The sequence below is a fragment of the Dromiciops gliroides genome, chromosome 1 (assembly GCF_019393635.1).
Source record: "Dromiciops gliroides isolate mDroGli1 chromosome 1, mDroGli1.pri, whole genome shotgun sequence".
Classification (NCBI taxonomy): domain Eukaryota; kingdom Metazoa; phylum Chordata; class Mammalia; order Microbiotheria; family Microbiotheriidae; genus Dromiciops; species Dromiciops gliroides.
Window position 1 is genome coordinate 519,922,832 of NC_057861.1, and position 8,722 is coordinate 519,931,553.

The 8,722-nt window shown below is 36.1% G+C and overlaps 1 pseudogene; it reads right to left on the reverse strand.

Moving 5' to 3' along the window:
- Positions 1 to 1,761: 1,761 nt before the first annotated feature.
- LOC122736981 lies at positions 1,762 to 2,543 on the reverse strand (annotated as a pseudogene).
- Positions 2,544 to 8,722: the final 6,179 nt, after the last annotated feature.

Below are 8,722 nucleotides of genomic sequence, written 5' to 3' on the forward strand. Positions count from 1 at the left end.
GGAGAAGACTAAGAACTAGTAGGGGGAAGGGAAGTACTGCGACAGACTTCTTTGCAGAAAGTAACATAAGAATTCTGTGATCCAGAGGTGAAGAAGGAGAATATTCCAGGCATAGGGAACACTCAGTGCACAGGAATGGAGATAGCAAATGGAGTACTGTGTATGAAAAAAACTAAGTAAGCCATATAACTGAATTAAAGAGTACATGGAGATGAGTAATGTATTAAAAGACCAGCAAGAATACATTTCTAACTAGAGTTAGATGCCAAAATGAGTTTATATTTGAAACTAAAGGTATACTGGAAACACTAAAGTTTATTGAATAGGGATTTATATGCTTGTGTCTACACATTAGGAAAATCATTTTGGCAGCTATATGGAGGATGAATTAAGTCAAATATAGAGCAACTTGATATAGGAAGAACAATTACTAAGTTATTATAGTAGGACAAACAAGAGGTAACATTTAGTTTTTGTTACATAAGTGTATATATGTGTAATGCTGGAGTTGGCAAGTGAATGTATATGTGAGGTGAGTGAGAGTGATAAGTGAAAATGACATAGTGGCTGTAAACCTGACTGACTGGGAGGATGTTGTTACTCTGGAAATAAGTTCTTAATAGTTAAGAGTCATACGTTGTCAGGGAAAAATAATGAATTTTATTTTGAACATGTGTTTGAGATGACTATGAAACGTTCAGTTTGAAATTCCAAACTTTAAATGTGGAACTAGAGGTCAGGTGAGAGATTACATCTAGATATATAGATCTGAGAGTAATCTGCATAGAGATAAAAATGAATAAGATCAGATGACATCACCAAATGAGGGAATATATAGTGTAAAGAGAATCCAAGGTAGATCATTGGGATACACCCACAGTGAGTAGGTACGACATAAATAGGGGAGACTGATGAGTGGCCAAATAAATAGGAGAAGCAAGATAGAACAAAACAATGCAGAAAGAACAAGAAGTTGAAGACTGAGGGAACATAACTACATTGGCAATTAAGGGATCATCTATACCTTTGGAGAAAGCCATTTCAGTTGAGCTTCTGGGGCCAAAGGCTAGATTGCAGAAGGTTGAGAAGAGTGCAGATGGCTTTTCCAAGGCATTTAGTTGAGAGGTATCAAACAGTTAAGTCATGATAGCTAGTGACTATGGTAGGATTTAGTAAAATGTTTTTAGATATGTGGTATATTTATAGGCATAGATAGATAGATAGATAGATAGATAGCAGGTAAGGAACTATAGTATATAGGGAGATTGAAGATTAGAGAAAGAGAAGTGATGAAAATGGGCCCAGTATGCTGGAGAAGATTGAAGGAAAAAGGATATAGATTACATTTAGATGTGTTGGACTTGTCAAAAAGAAGGTCTACACTTCATCAGAGACTGGAATAAAAGAGACAATACTAGATAATGATTGTTGGAAGATGTGAAGTTAGACGTAGGGATGAGGCATAGGGAGAGAGTGGCCTCAATTTCTTTTCTTTCTTTTTTCTTCTTTTTTTGTGAACTATGAGTCAAAGTCCTCCAGGAAAGACATTTTAAAAATAGAGAACTGACAATAAAGTGAAAGAATAACGGGAAAGGGGGATTTATGCACAATTATCTTGATCATAGTCAGTAAATTCAGGCTTAACTTGATTTTATTTGCATGTGAAAATTCAAAGTTCTTTTTTTTAGGGGGTGGGCATACAATCTGGGGGGTTTATTCCATGAGCTAGTGTCTGACTTAGGGCTATATCCAGGTCAGAGTTTATTTGTCCTTTCGGGCCTCGATCTTTGTCAGGTACAACTCCAGCTCTTTGCCCTCAAGCAGGCAGCCATCTGCTGGGCCACACTGGCCCAGCCTCGAGGCGATGCAGGCAAGTAGCTTGCCCTGCTGAAACTGCTCGTCCAGAAGCGAGCTGATCTTGGCATTCTTCTTCAGCTCCTCATATTTCTTCTGGATCTTCTTTGACAGCTTCCGCCCCCCCCCCCCCGCCGCCGCCGCCCCCCTCCATGCGAGTTAAGTGACTTGCCCAGGGTCACACAGCTAATAAGTGTCAAGTGTCTGAGGTCAGATTTGAACTCAGGTACTCCTGAATCCAGGGCCAGTGTTTTATCCACTATGCCACCTAGCTGCCCCCTCGACAGCTTTTTATTTAAAATTTCTTCCTCCTCAGGAGTCAGCTTTGCTCCCTTCTTCCAGCCCAGGGGGAAGGGCATAGTGAGACTCATACCACTGGCAGTATAGGATGCAATTCTTCACCAGTGTCTTGGTCCGGACCAGCTCGTTGTTGGATGTGTTGTAGACCACATCAATAATCCTTGTTTTGCGGGTGCAGCACTCGGAGCCCAGGAGAGGTTGCCCAGGTCCAGCCTCAGCACCTGTTACCTTTTGTTGCCTGCTTGGACGTGCACGGTGTGGATGCGGCAGGGGCCAATATTGGTGTCCGCGAGTGGGCAACCCAGCCCATACTTGCGCTTTTTGTGGCAGGGCTTGTATTTGCTACCGGTCTTGTGGCACTTGTGCCAGTTGTCCTGGGAGATTCCCATGGTTGGCACGAGCTACAAAGAGCAAAAAATTCAAAGTTTTTATACGATTTCTTCTTTTAGGCCAAATGGGGTGAATGTGACAAAATACATATGTGCCATAGGATATAGATAGATGGATGGATGGATGGATGGATGGATGGATGGATGGATGGATGGATGGATGGATGGATGGATGGATGGATAGCTCCTGAATATTGTATCTCACCCACACATGTACTTTCCAACATTCCAATACAACCAAAGATCCATGACTTCTTTTTTTAGTGTGATACTTCCTCTACCAACATGAATTGCAACCCCTCCACATTTTGCAAGATATTGTTACCAAACAAAAAACAAACAAACAAACAAACACATTTCTTGCTTACATACTAGCTTCCTGGTAATGAGTCATTCAGAGATTAGTGAGGCTAGACCTCAAGCATCCAAAAAAAAAAAAAAATCCTCACTTTACTCAAAGCAGTTTCAGCTCCATAGGTTAAGAACTGCTAGAACTTTGTTTTTCTGGGATTCAATTCGATTTAATGAACAATTATTAAGTGTCTGTTTTGTACCAGAAATTCCAGTAAGTCCAAAGACATAAAATAATCTTTGACCTCAGGAAACTTAAATTTTATTTAGAAGACACAAATTGTAGATTAAGTACGGCAAATATAAGGTAATATCAGAGACCAAATAGAACAAGTGAATTACTCTTTCACATGAAAGTCCTTCAGATATTTGATGACAGCTATCCTATCATCCCTTTCTTCTATTGTCTAGGCTGAACTTCCCTAATTCCTTGAAATGATCCTCATGGGACATGGATTCTGTCAGAAGAAAAGTTCTCAAGGGAAAAGATAAGGAAAATATGATTGTGCAAAGGTACAAAGGAGGGTGAAGTTGCAATATCAAGTTTGGGGATGGGCTAGTTAGTCTAGTTTGTCTAGAATATAGCATAAGTATATATTAATTATAATAATTATTCATTAGGTATTAGCTATAATTATTTTAGTATAGTGGAAAGTACATGACTTGAAGTCAAAAGACCTGAATTCAGGCCCTAAATGACCAGACTTGAAGTCAGGAAAATGAGTCTCTTGCTGATTCCAGGCCTGGCCCTCTATCCATTGCACCATTTAGCTGCCACAAGGCTACCTAACATAAATTAGATAATGTACATCAAATATATATATTTTTAAATAATATTTTATTTTCCCAATTACATCTTAAAACAATTTTTCACATTTTTTAAAGTTTTGAGTCCCAAGTTCTATCCCTCGCTCCTTCTCTCCTTTACCTCCTTTTCTCCTTCCCCTTTTCCCTCCCTGGGTTGGTAAGCAATACAATATAGGTTATACATATGCAATAAAGTAAAACATAAAATACTTTTTAAATTTAAAAAAGTATTACAGAAATGTGACTTCTAGTTTTGCAATGATTATAGTATATCTTTCAGTTCATGGCTGAAGCAGGCTTAACTTTCTAAACTCCACGCGTTCTCTTTTTACTAATACCTAGTATGCTTTAATAAATGCTTGATGCCCAAAGACTAGTGTTAAAGCTTCTAACTTAAGGCAACCATACATTTAGATTTTAAACATCACACTATAGAAGCAATCAATTTATTACTTTTGATGCCTTGTGTTTTAATATCACATTCATTTCTTAATAAAGCCAATCCCTTCTCCCACCCACTGAGCCAATCCTTGTTTAAAAAAAAAAAAAAACTTTAAAAAGAGGAAAAAGCAGACAATTGAGGAAAACCAACCAACAAATCTGACAGCATAATATACAATATTTTTCAAACATTGTCACCTGCCTCTTCAGTGAAAGGAGGAAGTTGCATTTCTCAAGTCTTCTTCAGGGTCCAGTTTGGTAATTACAATTATATAACATTTGCTTTTGTTTTATTTTTCTTTTTATATTATTTTAGTAATTGTATATGTTATTTTCATGGCTCTGCTTAATTTTTATCACATTAACTCATATGTCTTCCCATGCTTCCTTGAATTCTTCATATCAATCATTTCTTATGGCACAGTAATTTTCCATTACCTTCAGGTGCCACAGCTTGTTTATTATCTAACCAATGGGCATCTAGTTTGTTCCCAGTTCTTTTAAAAGCAGTTACTCTCATCCCCCATAGCTGGTTCCTTTTTTATCTCATATTTAAATCAGCTTCTAATAGCAATGGCTCTACTCTTAAGTTGTGAAAAAAATAGTAGACTTCAGCAAGATCTCTGCTATTCACCATATTGTTCAACCGTAAAAATGTCCCTGTATCTTTTAATTAAGAACCCATTCAAATAAAAGAGACAGAAACACTTTTTTATTCATAGTGACTAGAACTAGCTGAAAACCAGCTCCAGTTTCTCTACTGTTGTTTTCCAGTCTCTTAAGTCTAAACCATAAATTACAATCAATAAAATATTATGGAATTATCTAAATAATATGAACTTTTAAAAAGTGTTAATGGTCTAATTGGTAAGTATATCTACATGTTTCTTAATGTGCTTAAGCTCCTTTTAAAAATTAGAACAGAATACAAGTAGTTGTTAAGGAAGGAATCCTCCAGATTTATAGTCAAACATAAGAAATGATATATCAATCTACTAGTTTTACACAATTACCATTTTTCAAGTTGATTTTTATATTAGAGAAATTTAGACTTCCTCCAAGGACAGTCACCCTTTCTAGCTGTGAAATAAAAGGAACTACAGGTCTGGAAGGGAATATATACAATTGTGGAGACAGTTGCCCAGTGCCCATAAGCATCCATCTCTAAGGATAGGAAACTTAAAGAAAGTTTGGCAGATAGATAAGATAAGTGGGTAGACAAACAGACAGAAAGATGAGAGAGAGAGAGAGAGAGAGAGAGAGAGAGAGATGGAGAGAGGAGGGAAGGAGGAAGATTATAGAAGGGTAATTTAAATAGATGGGTAGATAATAGTGATCAATTGATTTCATAATTTCAACATGGCTTGCTTCTTCACTTGTTTGATTTTTTTTTAATTTCAGTTCACCAAGAATTTATTGAAAGCTTACAATGTTCAATGCATTGGGATAATTGCTGGGAATACAAAAGAAAAATGCAAAAACGGTTCCTGAATTAAATGCTTAAATATTAATGGACATAACTAGGTGGTGCAATGTATAGATCACCATGCCTAGAATCAAGAAGACCTGGGTTAAAACCCAGCCTCAGATAAATAACTCTTTGTGTGACCCTTCATAAGTCATTTAATCACTATATGCCTTAGTTTCCTAAACTGCAAAATTAAAAAATAATAGCACCTATCTCACAGAGTTGTGAGGATCAAAAGAGTCCTTTGTAAAGTGCTTAGCTCAGTTCCTGGCACATAATAGGACCTTAATAAATATTTATTCCCTCCCCCCTCCCAACTGGAGGGATAGCATGTGCATATGTAGATGTTAGGACAACCAGGCAAGCTACATACCTGAACCTACCAACAACTATGAACAGCTTCTATACCCATACATGAAGAAAAGCACTTCAAATGGAATAGTACTTTCCATACTCTAAGGTGACCTTTTCTAGCATTCACTGTATTCCTCCACCCTACTTCAGCACTATACTCTCTCATCAAAAAGAGACATCTCTCCCTACCACCACCCATACACCAACATTTCTGCTACTATCTAATATTCCCATATCACTGCAGAAATGACATAACTTTATATGTTTCCTGGATATTATGGATCGCAGCCTTCACAGTTTTCCCTCAATGTACAATGGAAAGAATACTGTCCCTGATTGAGAAGATAGGGATTCAAATGCTGAATCCTAACAGATTTTCTTGATCAAGATTTTTCTTCTCCTTGAGCTTTATTTTTAATTTGATTAGACTTACTTGAATGTGGGGGGCAGCTAGGTGGCACCGTGGATAGAGCACCAGCCCTGGAGTCGGTAGTACCTGAGTTCAAATCTGGCCTCAGACACTTAACACTTACTAGCTGTGTGACCCTGGGCAAGTCACTTAACCCCAATTGCCTCACTAAAAAAAAAAAAAAAAAAAAAAAAAAAAAAAGGATTTACTTGAATGTGGAATACAAATGTTTCAAACTCAATGTATTTTAAATGGCATGCATTCCTTTGCCCTCTATACCTATCTGCTTATACATTGTTACTAATCAGTTTTACATAGATGGTATTTCTTCTATAACTGTGAACGGTTAAAAGAGTCTATTCAGTTGCCACCATAATTATGATCTAGGATATATGCAATGAAATTATTATTTTGTATAAGGCTATACACTCCTAGAATAACACTAAATTTGTAATTGACGTAAGCAGTGTCATAATTTTTAAAATATAGTTTACAAATAGAGCCCCTTCCCATTCTAGTACTATGATGCTAAGATGGTCCCTATTACTAACATTGTACAGAGGTAATCATCTCTGTACCCAAGATTTCACCTATGACTTATACTCTTTCCCCAACCCCTTAGGGAGATAAAGGCAATCCATTTGATTGGGCAAAATATAAATTTCCTTAACTCAATTTTGTAATGTCATTCATTTAAACATGTATTTTCCCAACATTGACCATTTTAAAGGCTGAATTTGTAAATACAAATTTGATTACATTTCTGTTTAATCATTGTTGACCTTTTGCTTGGTTATTTGATGCTTTGACTGCCCTTTTATCCAGTGGCCATCTTAAAAATCAAATAAGACAAATAAAAGGGGGCCCCATCATCATCATCATTATCAGCAGCAGCACCATTAAATGCAACTGGCAGCTTCAGGCCTAGCATCTTGGAAGTTTTTAGAGTGCCCAGTGAAGTGAAATTTTGAAGCTGAAATAGACCTTGTTATGATAATAGAGGTTCTTTGACATGCATTAGGGCTAATCACAAGTGAGTAGAAGTTGCAACATTTCTAAGTTGTCTTAAAATCAGTATCTTGAATTCTTGAAAATAAACCAATTTTAAATGAGGTTTTTCTTTTAAAAAAAGACTGAAGGGAATAATGGGAAATATGCTTCATGCACTTGAGAAGAAAAGGGTCCACTGGGAGAGCTAGCATGGGGAGTAGGGAGTAGAAAGAGAGACAACAAGAGCCCAAAGCAGCTTGATGGAACTTTTTTAAAATTTTATTTTAGATTTTTTTTTATTATTTCAAAGCTTTCAAGTTTTAATCACTACCTTATGGGATTTAGTAAGAAATTGTTTTAAAAAAATAATTGCATATACTAATCACAAGTGAACTGAACTGAATTAGAACAGAGACTGGGAGAAGACCCAACAAGCAGAAACTTGCTTTTAAAAACAAATGTTTAAGATAATGTGTTTAGAATTGTATAAGGAATTATGCATTTGCGTGGAATCATACCTCCACCAAAGTTCATCTTCTGCCATATCTTGAAGTGATGTTGACCTTGAGTTCTCAAAGATTTTCCTAGATAAACATGACTCAGTCTGGTTTGTCCTAATGAGACTAAAGGCTTCAATAAGGATGATCCTAGTGACTGAGTATATGTTGAGCATATTTGGAGTCTATGGCATCTGAAGTCCAACCTAGGTAAGTTCAGATAAGGTTATCAACAGAATATTGGGCAAAAGGTGATGGTTTTCTTTTTAGTCAAAGCAATTAATTGTTACATATCAGAATACAAAAGCAGTTTGATTTGCATTATTAGAAGGGGTATCATGACAGGGGACTTATGGAGCCTTCAGGTATGAAGTATAGAACCTTAATTCTTTTTTTAAGTGAGAAATGTCATTCTTCGTATATAATAATAGTTCATTCTTTGGTATTTTTAATCTATTTAGAAGTTTTTGAATAAGATATTGTTCTATTCAGCAGACTCCAATATATATATATATATAGCCAAAATCTCTATTTTGACCTCTATTTAAAAAAAAATAGCTACCTGCTAGATACTTAAATATGAAGCATAATTGCCTCAAACTCAACATGTTCAACATGGAACTCATTTTTCCTCCATACTTATCTATTTATACAATGCTACTTTCTGTCAGTTTTATATACATTGTACTTCCATAATTTTGTGAAGGATTAAGATTATGTGAACTACCACAATAATTATACATATATGCAATGAAATTATTGTTTTGTTTTGTCTAATGTTGTATACTCCTAGAATAACACTAAGTCTGTAATTGATATAAGCAGTACCAATACTGAACGTCATCCAATAACTTATCTCCCT